Raw genomic sequence first — 9997 nt, 5'->3', positions numbered from 1 at the left:
GTGTGTGTGTGTGTGTGTGTGTGTGTGCGTGTGTGTGTGCGTGTGTGTTGTCCAGCAGGTGGCGCTGTTGAGTCTCTGCTGATCTGCGCTGCTGTGTGATGCGGGTCTGTGGGCGGAACCATCAGTCTTTACACACACACACACTCTCTCTCTCTCACAGCAGAGGTCTGCGCTCTCACACTCATCGGATCTGATCGGACTCGAGTGTTTCTCACGGTAAGTCACACTTTGTCTTCTCTCATTACAGCAAGTTCAAAAACAATGCAGAAGAACCAGCAGCCTGAAGACCAGACAATATCACCATATATTATTATTATTATTAAAACAATCATGTCATATCATCAGCAGCAGCATATGATGATTCTGTCTGATGACGAGCTTCACGAGGTCTGATTTCTTCGTGCTGCTGCTGATGAAGTCTGTGTTTGCACAGCGCTGTAATCTAATGGCTGTAGTGATGAGGATGAGCTGATGGGTGAAGTTTGAGCTGGTATTGATGTGTCATTGGTAAAGGTCAGCTTCTGCTCTCCAGTGTTTGGCTTGTGCAGATCTGTCCATGAACCTGTGTGATGTTGTAATGATTCACTAGTGTCCTATGATGCTTTTAAAAAGAGACGCAGGTCATGATTGATGCACTGTGAGACTCTCGCGGTCCGGTCTGTCGATTCAGAGCGATTTAATGTGTCATATGATGTTTTGTGTCTGGATATCAAACTCGTGATCTGCACTTTGTTCATGTCACGTTCTTCCAATTGAGCTAAAGGACTCCACAACATCCGACAGGATGACCGCACGCTTACTACTGGCTGAGCTTGTCCTTCATCATCATCATCATCATCATGTCTTCATCCACTCCAGTCTGGGATCTGAACTTCAGAGCACTTTATCTCACATCATCTCATCTGCACTGCAAAAAATGATTCCTCCTCTGCATGCCTCTCTTGTTATATCTAAACATTCCTAATTCAAGACACATTTACTTGAGAAGCAAAATTAATTTTGTATTAAAATTACGCTTTCGTTTAGAACAAATATCTGCCAACATGATCAGAAAAATGAACTTAATTTAAAGAGAATTTAAATATTTTCTGACCCCATTTGGCAGGATTTTCCATTTTCAAATTAGAATTTTCGAAAACACATTTGATACATTTAAAAAAAAAAAACGAGACTTAATATCTTTAAAAACAAATATCTGCCAGTGTGGTCAGAAAAATAAGGATTCGAAATTTCAAATTTAAAAATGTTAAAAAACACGTTTTTCAAAAAAACAACAACAACAACTTAATATCTTAAAAATAAATATCTGCCAGTGTGGTCAGAAAAATAAGGATTCGAAATTTCAAATTTAAAAATGTTAAAAAACACGTTTTTCAAAAAAACAACAACAACAACTTAATATCTTAAAAATAAATATCTGCCAGTGTGGTCAGAAAAATAAGGATTCGAAATTTCAAATTTAAAAATGTTAAAAAACACGTTTTTCAAAAAAACAACAACAACAACTTAATATCTTAAAAATAAATATCTGCCAAAAAATAAGAATTTTTCGTTTTCAAATTCGAATTTTCAAAATTCTCAAATGTTATGTTTGTTTCTCAAGTCAACGTATCTTGTTTCAAGAACGATTTACTGGAAAACCAGACAAAAATACTGAGTAAGAACCTGATTTTTTGCAGCGCGGATAATGAGATGAACATGTGAAAAAAGGCAAGAAGGAGATCCTTCAGTGACATTTAGGTTCCGATCATCTCATCCAGATGCTGTAAAACAGAAGATCATCGACGTCGTTTATAATGAAGATCTGTTGTTTTACGTCTGTCATCTGTTTCAGGTGGAGATGATGCTGTCGCTATGGTGACTGCGTCCGCTCTGTGATTGGCTCGTTCTGCTTGCGTCGTCATGGCGAAGAGTCCAGAGGTGAAGCTGGCTGTGTTCGGCAGAGCAGGAGTGGGAAAGTCCGGTGAGAGCGAGACGGCGTTATCACGATCAAACATCACGACACTCTGTTAATACATGAACTATATAAATGAATATCTCATGATGAAGTAAATCCATCCCTGATATTTCCATTAGACCGTCCTGCTGTCGTCTGAAGTTCAACATTAGTGTGAATTTACAGGGTTTCTGCAGGCTTTAAGTAAAGATGTCTAAAGATTCTTAAATCAAGATGCATTTACCTCAGAAGCAAAATGTCTTAATATTAGTCTTTTTCTGAAAAACTGATCACATTCAAGTACGTTTGTAGTTAAAATTCAAATAGTTAAAATCTGAAATTCAAAGGGAAAACAAGATTATTTTTCAGATATTTTATTGTTTCTCACTTAATTTCGATCAATTATTTAGAAAACAAGTGATAATATATTATATTTAAATATAAAATTATTTATTTAAATGTGTTATTAATAACATTTTAAATTACGGTGACAAAAATAAGGGATATTTTCCACTTTTTATGAGGGCACTAACCTTATTAAATGTGTGCACCAACTTTCATATATGTATTCAATAAATGCAATTAGAATAAGACACTATAGGGCTGTTACCAGTCAAATTAAATGTATATCAACAAAATCCATCTGAGCTGCATCTGAAGAGGCATTAGATGAGTGTACACAGCTCAGAGATGCCATGAATGCATTTACACTGCAGAAGTTTTTATGTTAAATATAACATACAGAGCTATTAAAAAAAGCTTTAAATATGAAACTGAAATCACTGATAGGTGGCGGTTTTCTAAAGTGTTTTTGAAAAATCACATACCCTACCTTTAATGAATGAGTCATTGATTCACTGATTCATTCAAAACGGCTGATTCATTCAGAAACAAAGCAAATGTTTTTACTATTTCTCTTACTCTTACTATTTCTGCTATAGAAAGGTATGCTAAAATAGTAAGAGTAGTATACTAGGTATGCAGTTTGGAATTTAGTTGTTGATTCATTCAGAAACACTGGTGCAATGATTGGCGACAGTCTAAAATGAACATAACATTAACATTTTTTTATTTAGTTATTATATATCATTGTATAAAGTGTAAAATAACAATCTTGAAAGGAGGACAAGTGAGTAGACGGACAAAACCGGACTGATCTGAATCTGTAAAGTGATTCGTCACGGTTTTAGGGTCTGAGATTAATAATAGCACACGGGATGGGAAGCAGTGTGATTTCTGCATTAACTGTGAGTGCAGTTCAGGTCGTCAGTCTGAGACGGAGCAGTTAGACGACGGAAAAAATGCGAGTGTTTGTGTTACGCTGGTTAATCTGTCCTGTAGCCGTGATGGAGATGCTGCTGAGCAGCGTTTCACGCCAAACGTCCAGACCACCAAAGATCCAGCCAGACGCTCGTGACTTCATAAATATCAGCCTGCAATAACACGAGGGGAGTTACGGCCGCAATACTGATGCGCACACACTGAACACACATCAGACAAAAGCAGAGAGAAACATTAAAAGCGCTTTAAAACCAATCTATTATGTGCTATTATTCACGTCAGTGGCTGACATCTCGCACAGGAAATTGAACGTTGAAGCGGCAATAAAATTAGTGACTCGAGATGACATTTTTCAGAGACCTGTGCGCTTTGACAGGAGGAAATGCTAAAGATAACACACACACACACAGTGGAGGCAAATGGCGGCTGAATGAAGCCACCTGACGGCTGATTTATCGGCTAATAAATGTGACCTATTTTACGCTGGAGGACCATGACGTGTTCCAAAATATGAGTTTATTTTAGATTGAATGAATAAATCAGAAGTGTCAGCTTAAGCACGTGTAGCAACACACGTTTACAGGGTATCTGATATTTTTAATGATGCTCTGTTTATTGTTAGGATGACAAAATGGGTTATAGTTATAACTTTACGCTGGTGTAACTGCGCACGTTAATGTCAAAATGATTGAGATGGCCAATCAAATCAAAGTAGGCGGGGCTTTGTTGTTCAGAGATACCGAACCACATGACCAATCAGATCAAAGTAGGCGGGGCTTTGCTCTTCACAGATTCCGAACCACATGGCCAATCAGATCAAAGAAGGTGGGGCTTTGCTCTTCACAGATACCGAACCACATGACCAATCAGATCAAAGTAGGCGGGGCTTTGCTGTTCACAGATACCAAACCACATGGCCAATCAGATCAAAGTAGGCGGGGCTTTGCTCTTCACAGATACCGAACCACATGGCCAATCAGATCAAAGAAGGCGGGGCTTTGCTGTTCACCGATAGCGAACCACATGACCAATCAGATAAAAGTAGGCGGGGCTTTGCTGTTCACCGATAGCGAACCACATGACCAATCAGATCAAAGTGGGGGGGGCTTTGCTGTTCACCGATACCGAACCACATGACCAATCAAATCAAAGTAGGCGGGGCTTTGTTGTTCACCGATACAGAACCACATGACCAATCAGATCCAAATTGGCAATCAAATCCACTGCCACGCTTCAAGCTTAACAGTAAAAGAGTGCGAGATCAGATTTAAATATTTAAATGAGATAAATTTAGCTGTTTTGAATTAAAAATATATGATGAATAATTTCATGATTTGAGATTCACGTAATTCATAACTGAATGTGACAAAGCAAGAAATATTCTGCCATTTTTTACATATTAGGCAGACGAATAAGAATGCTTCTGTGTATTTTAAAATATTTCCAAATAGTTCAAATTGATTATTTTACAAAAAATGATTAATCTTGTTCTGTTTCTTATTTTCTTAAATTAATTTAAATTCTTTGGATATTTATTCCTATTACAACTCCAAATTACAAATATTTGGCAGCACAACTGTTGCAAACATTGATAATTCTAATAATAAATCAGCATATTAGAATGATTTCTGAAGATCATTTGACACTGAAGACTGGAGTAATGATGCTGAAAATACAGCTGCGCATCACAGAAATAAATTCTATTTTAAAGTATATTAAAATAGAAAAACTTTATTTTACATCATAATAATATTTCACAATATTACATTTTTTCCTGTATTTTTGATCAAATAAATGCAGCCTTGATGAGCAGAAGAAACTCCTGCAAAAAACATAAAAAATCGTTCTGATTCCAAACTTTTGACCGGTAGTGTATATCGGCCATCAAAAAATCCATATCAGTCAGTGAAATTGTAATCTGAATGATGCATAAAAACCTGTGAACGCTGCACATGTTAATCAAGCAGTCTCTTCCTGTCAGATTGAGCTGCATTGTGGTCGACGGTATTTTTAGAGCGTTGCGTGTGTCTGCAGATTCAGAAAGCGTTTGGTGTTGGAGAGCTATTAGATCGTCACTAATGGAACAGAACGTCCGTGCAGCTCAGCACTCAATGGAAATAAAATAAATACAACCACATCAGCACACACACACACACACACACACACACACTGGAGTGTTTGTTTACGAGTGTTTTCCTGCAGCTGATGTGACTCATCCACACCCACACATCCATTAGCACTCGCAACGCTAATAAGACGTCTATTGAGAACACTTACAGGTGTGTCACTCCAATGGATCTGTAGATGTTCACTGGAGCTCTGAACAGCCTGTTATGTGTGTGGAACATGTGATTCGATGAGACACACACACAAACACACACACACACTCACACACACACACACACTCACACACACACACACACTCGCACACACACACACACATTTAGTTTAACACTAAAATAACTAAAACCGAAATAAACATTAATAAAAACTATATAGACATTAAAAAATCTAATAAAAATGACAAAACCACAACAACACTTCTAAAGCTTATATATATATAAAATTTCTAAATATCAACAAAAACTATAGTAGTATCTCACTGTTTTTGATATTAAAAGAACACTAGTCTGAATCAGGGATATTTGAGTATAATTGAGATACTATTATAATTTTTTATGTAGATTTAGAATTTTTTTGTAATTTTTTTAAAATGTTAAAGATTTTGTTTGTAATTTTTTAAATTTTGTTTACTAATTTTAAATTAATATGTGTTTTATTTTTTATATATTTTTATTGTTTTTAATTAATATAATTATTATTATATTTTTTTTTTTAAATATGTCTATATAGTTTTCATTAATTTCTATTACAGTATTAGTTTTAGTTATTTTAGTACATCAAGTTAAACTAAAATGAATGATGTTTTATTTTACGTAACAAAAATTGTTTTATGGTTTTAGTTTTACTTACCTATAATAACACTGGTCTGAATACTATATTTCATATAATAAGCTAAATATATCCCAGTGGAAAAAAAAAAAAAAACCCTCAAAAACACACTTTAGAATCAGAAGTTAGTTGTGTTTGACGGCATTATGTTTTGTGACGGCAGCTCTGAAGCCGTGTGGGAAAGCGTGATCACCGCGAGCGCTCTACTAGCGTGTGAAACCGGAGCCACTGAAGCGCCCTACTTAGGGTTCTTCACAGGGCTGAAGTGAATGCACTCTATTCTCCTGCTATTGTGCTGCTGTTTGTAAGAGCCAGACGCACGCGGGACCCAGAGACGAGCGTAAACGAGCTCCAGTGTTTAATGGGATCACTTCATTATCTGCTGCTGTGTGTTTGGAGTTTCTTCAGCTCTCACTCTCTACTGGAACGGTCAATGATGATTTAACACATAAGCGTTAGTGTTGCAGTTAATGACACTAATTGATCTGGCTGTGATTTCTGCTTAACGAGGCTCAGCGAGAGTCATCAGACTGACAGGAAGAAGAAAAATCAATCTGGAAGTGATGCTGAGAGCAGTGCTGTGATTGGACCGAGATCATCACATGACAGCACAAGCGTGATGCTGATCACTTCAACAAACAAGTCGTTCATACCGAGTTCTGCGATTACTGTCTACTTTTAGTTTGTCGCGCTCAAGTGGTTTGTTGGTTTGCAGGTTTATTCTTGCGGAAATCAAATTAAAGCCAAAATGCAATTCAATCAATATCCACATTTGTGTCACATTTGTATCAAACATTCAATACATTCATCTAGAAGCTGATTCTGACATTTTGGTCAAATAAATGCTTAAAAATGCATACAATATGCATTAAATGGTAATGTACGTAAATATACATGACTGTAACGGCTAGAGAAAGCATGTTTCTGCCACAGAATAAAAAAAATAGTAATTGCAACTTTTTATCTTTTTTTCAGAATTGCGAGATATATACTAAAAATCGTAAGATATAAAGTTAGAATTGTGAGATATAAACTCAAAATCGTGAGAAAAAAAGTCAGAATTGTGACATAAACTCAGAATTGTTAAATACTGTAAGATATAAACTTTCAAAGGCTAAATTGTGAGAAGGTAATTTAGACTTTATAATCTCACGATTCTGAATTTTTTTCTTCGAGTTTCGAGTTTATATCTCTCAATTTGTACTTCGTAGAATTGCGAGAAAAAGTCAGGACTGTTAGATGGAAAACAAGTCGCAATTGCGTTTTTCATTTTGTCCATACGATGAAGATGTTGCGGGAAAAACGAATAAAATGTAACAGTTTTTATCAAAACTATCTCCATTGTCGTAAATATGACGCCAGAGGCCGTTCTGGTCCAGTTTCCGATTAGGAAGCGTTTTTACAGATGAATGCACATGAATGCAGTGAACATTTATGCTGAGATAATGGGTTTAATTTAGCTCCAGATGAAGCTGAAGCATCGAATGCAGTGCTGAAATATCACATCTGTGCACTGCAGTGAACTGCTGTGTGATTATATTGCAGAGGTTTAGTCAGTATTGAAGGTTTTAATGGTAAAAACGCCATGCTGAATGTCTAGAGGAGCTGTAGAAACCCCATCTGTGGACATTAACTGCTGTTCGCATAGACCATCATGATGCTCACACGTATAATTATTTCTGAGAGTCGAGGGTAAACAGAGGCGATGTTAAACAGAGGCGATGTCTGACAAACATCGGTTAACAGCAGCTGATGAACTAGAAGAGTAAAGTTTGATGAACTTTGATGTTGGCTTGACAAAAACACGCGTCTGGAAGTTTAAAATAACTCTGGAAAGCTTGAAGGTTGAATTTTTTACTCAGAGAATTCAGAGAAAGTCAGTGAGATTGCTAACATGTTTCTAGGATGATTTCGCGTCTTTTAGCATGTTGTTAACATGTTTTAACAAGTTGCTAACATTTTAACAATTTGCTAGAATGTTTAAACACATTAGCATGTTTTAGCATGTTGCTAGCATGTTTTAACAATTTGCTAACATTTTAACAAGTTGCTAGAATGTTTAAACACATTAGCATGTTTTTTGCATGTTTTAGCATGTTTTAACATGTTGCTCGCATTTTTAAAGTTTTAGAGTGTTGCTAACATGTTTTAACAAGTTGCTAACATTTTAACAAGTTACTAGAATGTTTAAACACATTAGCAAGTTTTTGCATGTTTTAGCATGTTGCTAGCATGTTTTAACATGTTTCTCGCATTTGTAACGTTTTAACATGTTGCTAACATGTTATAACTCATTGATAACATGTTTTAAGAAGTTGCTAGAATGTTTAAACACATTAGCATGTTTTTTGCATGTTTTAACATGTTGCTCGCATTTTTAACAATTTAGCATGTTGCTAACATGTTATAACAAATTGCTAGCATGTTTTAACAAGTCGCTAACATTATTAGTACATTGCTAACATGTTTTGCAAATTGTTAGAATGCTTTGACCAGTTACTAACATGTTTCAACATGTTAACAAGTTTTAGCAAGTTTCTAGCATGTCTTAGAACATTGTTAGCATGTTTTAACAAGTTGCTAACATATTTTAGTACATTTCTAACATGTTTTGCCAATTGCTAACATGTTTTAACACGTTGGCATGTTTTAACAAGTTGATAGCATGTTTTAGCACATTGTTAACATGTTTTGACAATCGCTAGCATTTTTGTAATTCTAACATGGTTTAGAATGGTGTTATCATGTTTTGCTAACCGTTTTAGCACGTTGTTGTCATATTATAACAAGTCGCTAACATGTTTTAGCACATTGCTAACATGTTTTGACAATCACTACCATTTTTGTCATTCTAAGATGTTTAGAATGTTGCTAGCATTTTTTGCTAACCGTTTTAACACGCTGTTGGCATTTAATTATAACAAGTCGCTAGCATGTTTTAGCACATTGCTAACATGTTTTGCCAATCACTAGCATTTTTGTCATTCTAACATGGTTTAGAATGTTGCTAGCATGTTTTGCTAACCGTTTTAGCACATTGTTGGCATATTATAACAAGTCGCTAGCATGTTTTAGCACATTGCTAACATGTTTTGACAATCGCTAGCATTTTTGTCATTCTAACATGGTTTAGAAAGGTGTTAGCATGTTTTGCTAACTGTTTTAGCACGTTGTTGGCATATTATAACCAGTTGCTAGCATGTTTTAGCACATTGCTAACATGTTTTGACAATCACTAGCATTTTTGCCATTCTAACATGGTTTAGAATGTTGCTAGCATGTTTTAGCACATTGCTAGCATGCTTTAACATGTTGTTAACATGTTTTGACGAGCTGCAAGCTTGTTTTAGCATGTTGTTTTAACACATGCTTTAGTTCGTTATGTTTTACCATGTTGTTAGCTTGATTTAACATTGATTTAACAGTCCTCGGCTAGTTGCTAGGATTCACTACACATGACGTCTCACTCAGTTTGGCTCCTGAAGGACCTGAAGCAAACGCGGAACGCGAACGTGCCCGAGAGAACATCCGCCGGCCAAAGGCCTTCTGGGACGCTTCTGCAGGACACAGAGGCTGCTGACCTTCAGTGAGAGGAAGTCTATTCAGCAGGAGGTCTGTTTACGCTGCGAACAGACGGTCAGAGACATATGAAGCACAAACACAGGCTGCGTTAACATTACACTTCAGCTCTCAGACTCGCTGAGTTTGGATAAACGCTTCTCGGGATCTGCCGTTTGTGGCTCGTCGATGCCTTCAGCGCTCAGTGACGCTCGCTGGACGGATCGATCACAGAGACACCCCTATCCACGTTCAGACCCCCCCCCCCCC

The 9997-nt window shown here is 36.5% G+C and overlaps 1 long non-coding RNA gene across 1 annotated transcript in view; it reads left to right on the top strand.

Moving 5' to 3' along the window:
• Positions 1–146: 146 nt before the first annotated feature.
• LOC107745279 (uncharacterized) overlaps positions 147–9997 on the top strand; it is a 14151-nt gene continuing 4300 nt past the window's right edge. Inside the window, exons 1-2 of the long non-coding RNA XR_001640583.1 lie at positions 147–216; positions 1835–1963. This is a non-coding gene — a long non-coding RNA (uncharacterized LOC107745279). The remainder of the gene's footprint in view (positions 217–1834; positions 1964–9997) is intronic.

This window comes from Sinocyclocheilus rhinocerous, unplaced genomic scaffold (genome assembly GCF_001515625.1).
Source record: "Sinocyclocheilus rhinocerous isolate Xijiao unplaced genomic scaffold, SAMN03320098_v1.1 scaffold2875, whole genome shotgun sequence".
In the NCBI taxonomy this organism is placed as follows: Eukaryota; Metazoa; Chordata; class Actinopteri; order Cypriniformes; family Cyprinidae; genus Sinocyclocheilus; species Sinocyclocheilus rhinocerous.
Note: the sequence above shows the minus strand (reverse complement) of the source record. Positions and strands in the feature narration are given on the sequence as shown.